We start from the raw sequence: 6000 nt of genomic DNA on the forward strand, positions 1-6000 counted from the left end.
GGTCTTTTTTTGTCTTTTGGGGGGCTCAAATAGTAGGGCAGTGCCATACCTACGCTGTATTCTGGCTGAGGTGTGGAAGGCAGGTATAGGAGTACCCTGATGTGCCTAGTCCTCTTCACTCATGATGTTCAAGTGTGTTGAAAAGGGAAAGCACACTGGGGCTATCTCTAAGCTGAATTGACCTCTAGTAGATTTTGTAGTTCAAGTCAGTACAAAAGAGGCTGCCTCTGACTGTTCCCCTTGGACCACGTGCTCCATCAAACCCGTTTGGCCTTGTGGGTATGATTTGTATGGACATGGCAGGAGTCAATTCTGTGCAGAGCCAGTCTGCCATGTGCTCCACATGGCTTTGCTATTATTGCACCCTGACTGCTGCTGAGACAATTTCTTGCCTATTAAAATGCAGTTACAGCCTGGAAAGCAATAGTGTAAGAATGGCTTATCAGTGCTCCATAGCTATTTGCTTTAATCACCCGTACCAAAGGCCTGAGAATGCTCCCACAGAAGCCAATAAGACTTTTACCATTGACTTCAAAGGCAGCAGAGAGCAATTTAGCTGCTGCCACCAGACAAAGCAGGTTAGGCTACAGCTGGTACTTCCACAGCTAACTTGGCTCTGAAATCCTGACAATCTAAATGTATTTTTGCTGTATGGGATGTTTAAAAATAGACAAGACAAAGTAGCAGGGAAAACAGATTGCTGGGAATGTTCCTTCCCTGGTAGGAGAAATGGACTCGCTGAACCTAGCAGGGCTTTTCCATCTCCAATGTGTATGAGTCTATGATTTTTGTCAGCAAACTAAGCACTTCTGAGCCAGAGGCAGCACTGAAAGCCGCTAAAAGCAATTTCGAGGTGCTGGTATCATAATTTCTCAATCCAAGAGGAACTTCTGGTTTCGCATATATTGTAGGGCTGTGGAAGATTCCCCTGAATCCAGTGAGATGTAAGTGGGGATGATTCCATGGACATGAATCATAAGTCACAGTAATGCGAATGTCTTGATAGGGCTGTCCCCATGGGAGGAGGATATCGAGTGCACAACACTGGAGAGGATCAAAGAGGCACCTACAGCAAATAAATCACCAATAATGATGACCTTGCCTGCCCATATATAAGCAGGCCAATGATGTTGAGTGAATCAATGTCTCAATACTTGAAATTATCCTTGAAACAGTTACTTGCAAGGCATGCAAGACATGCAAGGTTCTTCCTATTTCACCTGGAGTAACATGGAGGATGTGGTTCAGGACAAACAGCTTCCTGCACACAAGCCATCATGGTCTGGCTGTGTTTGTCAGCCTCATGGGCTGCATCAGAACTTGGTCAGGAGCTGTGATTTTAAAAAGGAGAAGGTAAAAGGAATCCAAGAATAATAAATGAGACTCAAAGTCAAACCTCTCAGATTGTATATAAATACAGTTTACTCATCTGTCTATAGAGGAAAGCAAGAGGGCTGTGTAGATGGTAGAAGGAAGGGATGCATGAACTGAATAAATACCCTTCATTTCATGGGGTGGGTGTGGAGGATCCTCTACTCACTAATGCTGCTGCTGCGCCTGTTCAGCCCTGCTCCTGCATCCCAGGCTGGGAAGGAAAGACCTGAGCACCCACCTCAGCTCCTCAAAACACTCATCGAATGGACTCAGTACAAACCCGAGTGCTTCATTAGCCAACTTTTCCACCTGGGAAGAGAAGCTCCAACAGCATTGACCTTAATGCGGAATTAAAGCTGTTTAAGCAGGTAAGAGCCAGGCAGCTGGGTGCAGCCATGCGATGGAGGCGTTTGTCTCTATTTGCAGACAAGCTGTGTATGTGTTTCCATTCCGCTCAACTTTTGCTGCTTGTTTATTTAGTTAATAAGAGGCAGCAATCTGCCTCACACACCAGTCTGCCTCATGCACCAATCTGCCTCGTACAGCAGAGCGAACAGCAGAGCAAAGAGCGCCCGCAGAAGGGCTTTTGTTAAACACTTGCTGGCCTTATGGCACTACTTGTGTTTCATCTGCTCTAGGGGAGAGCTGGAGGGAAGACAACTGCCTCTAACAAAGCTTTTCCCTCTATGGGACATGTCCTGTCTCTCTCCATCAGGCTGGGTACAGGCCTAATGTGTTCTCATCCCTGGGCTGGGGCTGTGCCACTATCTGGAGCTTGGGTAATGCTTTGCCAACCCAACTTAGGGTTGCTGTATTGGGGTTTCCAAAAGGAAACAGACAGGAGGAGGTGTCCAGAACTTCTGTCCCTGTTAGTGCTTTAGAGAAAGGAAGGAGAAAGAAGGCAGTGTGGACAGCTGCTGCAAAACTTCTCCCTCATCCATCTCTACAGGAGGACTAATGTTTCATTTCAGCCCCTGTCTTGTCTTCTCCTTCTGAGAGCAGCAGTCCTTTCTAACGTATAAGTGTTAGTCTTACTGCCTCCTGCTTTTATCAGCTAGCCTTAGGTGTCCCAGATGCTATTCAGGAGTGGAACAAGCTGCTGCCTTCATGAGTGGCCAATCTTCCCCTTGTGTGGCAGAGATGTTGATCGCTATCAACACCAGCCCTGCCATGTCCTTGTGCTGCAGGCATTTACTAAATGGAAGATGGACTGAGATGCATGACCTCATTTTAAGGGGCTATCAGGCAGGCAGGAGATGCTGACCCCTCGTTCTGGACCTGTACTGCAGACAATTGCTAAAGGACTTTGTGCTTCCCCGTTATGGTGTAAACTGTTATCACACCTCCAGTGCCCATGTTTTACAGCGTATGCTTTGGATGTCTGAATTGCTGCTGTGGTTGGATGATTCCTAGCACTCTCCCCAGAAATCTGCTTTGTACAGAACAGGTCTTTGTATCAGGTTCTTCAACACATTTATGTTTTCTTTCCCAACCCCTTCACTGCTCCTATCTGGACCATTCCCACAGTGCTCTGAGCGTGAGCAGTGTGAGGGGTTTGGATGGTAAACGAGAGAGCCAAGAGTGGGAATTTCCTTGGGAACACTCTGAAATTAAATGGAGAGGGAACAGGGAACATCTCCAGAGGGCCCTGACCCAGAGACCACCAGAGGCAGCAGAAGGCTCCTGGAAAATACAATCTGTAGTTGTTAGGTTGGGTCCCAGCTGTCTAGAGAATGCATCAGGGACCCCAGCCCCATCCTGTAGGTGTTGTGTAGAAGAAGGAACATGTACACACACATGCAGGCAGTGTCTCTTGCCTATATACTCTTTGAATCAGATGCTGTGGATCTTAAGTGTAGCTCTGTTATGAATTCAGAGGTCCTCTTGGAGCACAAAGGAACGAATGCTACAGAGTTTAGCCGGTGCTTAGCTGCTAATTAGGAGTTTTTTAGGACATACAATTTGTGGACCGAGACCAAGGCGGTGGACAGAGACATACAACTCAATTGTGGACTGAGATCAAGGCTGTTATTTGCGTTGTCCTTGTCCTAACAATTGAGAGCCAAATAAACAGATAGTGGTGTCTCTTCACTCTCCCCCTGCGCTTCAAGCCTAGCTGTGCAACCAAACAGGAATCATTTCATTGTCTGCTTTCCAAACCTCTACATTTAAAGCAGAGCAGAACAAAAATCTCTGCGTGCTTTACTTTGCCTAATTATTACCAAACCAGGCTGTAAACCCCAGCAGGAAGACTGTATCTCACTTTAAAAATAACCCCCCAACACACACACACACACAAAACCCAAGCAAAAGAAAGCAGATGCATGACTGAAATATGCTGGAGCCTGTCTGTTGTTTATGATCGGGAGTTTTGAAGGAAGCCACACAGGGCTTCAGAAGGGCTCCGTGTTCATTTCATTGTGGTTCTGAGTGTAAGAAACCATCCTGGCTGCAGAGAAATAGCAGACATGTGAAGACTTTGTGGTCTTAATTTATCTTTTAAGCTTTGGAAGTTTCTCGTCCAGTTTCCCAGGAAGCCCCACAGCTTGGGATAGCTTGCTTGTGTTGTGAAGTCTTCTGGTGGCCAGGTCTACCTTGAGATGGCCTCCGCCGTGGGAGGAATGAAGGACTGGATGGACAGGAGCTGGGTTTATGGACATGAAGTGGAGCAGGAAAAGAGGAGTGAAGGGTCTCAAATGCCAGGCAGAGGATGGACACTGGAGGTGAAGCTGTGGAACAACTAGCAGAGACTTCACAGATTTGCCCTCACCATTCTTTTCTATGAGCTTCTTTCCCTTCACCTAGGTGGTACAAGCATGGGATAAAAGGCAACAGAGGGAAACACAAACACAGGCAGTGCTGATGCCCTCCTGTCAGGCAGTGGTAAGCAGATGAGCTCAGCCTTCAGCAATTCCCTTTAAAGGTCACATCTAAGCAGGAGGATCCTGGATTTTGACATTATGATGTTTTTAGCCAGTTGGACTCTTCCAAGGCAGCAAAAAAGTCCAGCTGGGAGCCCATATGGGGGAAATATATATATATATATTTTGTAAACTTGTTATCCCTAGAAAACTTGTGTGCACAGTGTGTGAGCTCACTCTATACACCTACTCTTCACCACAACCTCTTTTTAGACATCTCATGACAGATATACCGATACCTGTCAGCATCTCTGTGTATCTACTTGGAGTCCACTGTAAGGTTCTCTAAAATGGAGAAACATTCTTGTGGTGTTTCCTTAAGGTTTTGTTCACCTGTAGCAGCCTCAGTCAGTTGATTTCTATGTGGTCTGCATGGGTGGAGGGTCAAACTTGCCCGTTTCTGATTACTTGTTCATTAACTTATCAAGGTATTGGAAGCCTGCTCTGGGTAGGTGCCTGTATCCTCAGATGCAGATTGGGTGAAGCAGGTAGTTCCTTTTCTTCTCTGTTTTGTTGGAAGTGGACTAGTGATGGTCACGATGATGCTTCCTGGCACCAGGAAATGCTCGATCCTTAGATAAGGAGAAGCTAGAGCTATAGTCACATACCCTTTAGCTAACCTAGGGCTGTTAAAAACTGCATTTTAAGCCTACCACAAGGTTTCTCACAGGGAGAGTCATGTGTATGCTGGTAGCACTGCATAAACAGGCATCTGGGTTTCAGACCATGCTAATGCAGGTAGGTACCGATGCATGCCAAGCTGAGACAACCAACATCCGAAAATGGATGCCCCCAGCCCACTGGAGATGCTGTTACGCTCTCATTTGGGTGCTCTCCTTGATAAAACTGTATCCTCCCACTTCCTACATTCATTCACTTATCAGTAGACTCATTTTAACACTGGATTCTACATTTTCTCTGATGTAATTATTGTTTGAAAATGCAGCCCTTCCTAGCACCTTACATAAGGAAAAAGAGAGAATTAAACATGAGAAGCCTAAAAATACAACTATTAAAAGGAGACAGACGCTGTTTTGTGAGCAGCAGGAACGATGTGGTGCCTCTGGGAGAGAATACATTGAGCCAAAGATGTTCTGCTTTTAGGCAGTGCCTTTTGTTGTATTTCAGTGAAGTTCTGTGCTTTTCTGAAGTTCTTAGGTGGGGTGCTTTTAGAAATGAGCCTGTTCTTTCCCTTTGCTCTTGCAAACCCCACGACTTTCATACCATTTCCCAAGCCAATCTTCTCGTACGGGCTGCAGCCAGAATTCCCCTTCCCTAATTAAGCTGGGATGGGTTTTGAAGAAGTTTTAGCCGCAGAGAACATCAAATTTAGCTCTTAGCCTGGAGCCAAGCTCTGGGCTAAAGAACACATGTCATTTTTAGGAATTCATGCAGATGCACCTTGACATCTGGGATGTGATATGTCGCCTGCACGCTTCCCTGCTGCGATAATGAGCAGCAGCGGGCACTGCCAATGCTGCAGGTGGAGCACTGAGGGTTTTCCCTATTCGTTCCAATGCTTTTGTCCAAGCTATGTCAATAATTGCAGGAGACTTCTTTGATACATGCAAGCCTCTTCTGTTGGTATTTATGCGTGTGATAACTCAATCGCCTCATTTCCCCTCTGGGTTGACTCTCAGAGCAGTGCGTTGCAGTATTCCCTAAGTTTGACCCTGTAAGGGATGGAGTTCTCTGCTGAGCCTTT

Source organism: Pezoporus occidentalis, unplaced genomic scaffold, assembly GCF_034315485.1.
Source record: "Pezoporus occidentalis ecotype Australia unplaced genomic scaffold, CSIRO_AGI_Poc_V1 ctg114, whole genome shotgun sequence".
Lineage (NCBI taxonomy): Eukaryota > Metazoa > Chordata > Aves > Psittaciformes > Psittacidae > Pezoporus > Pezoporus occidentalis.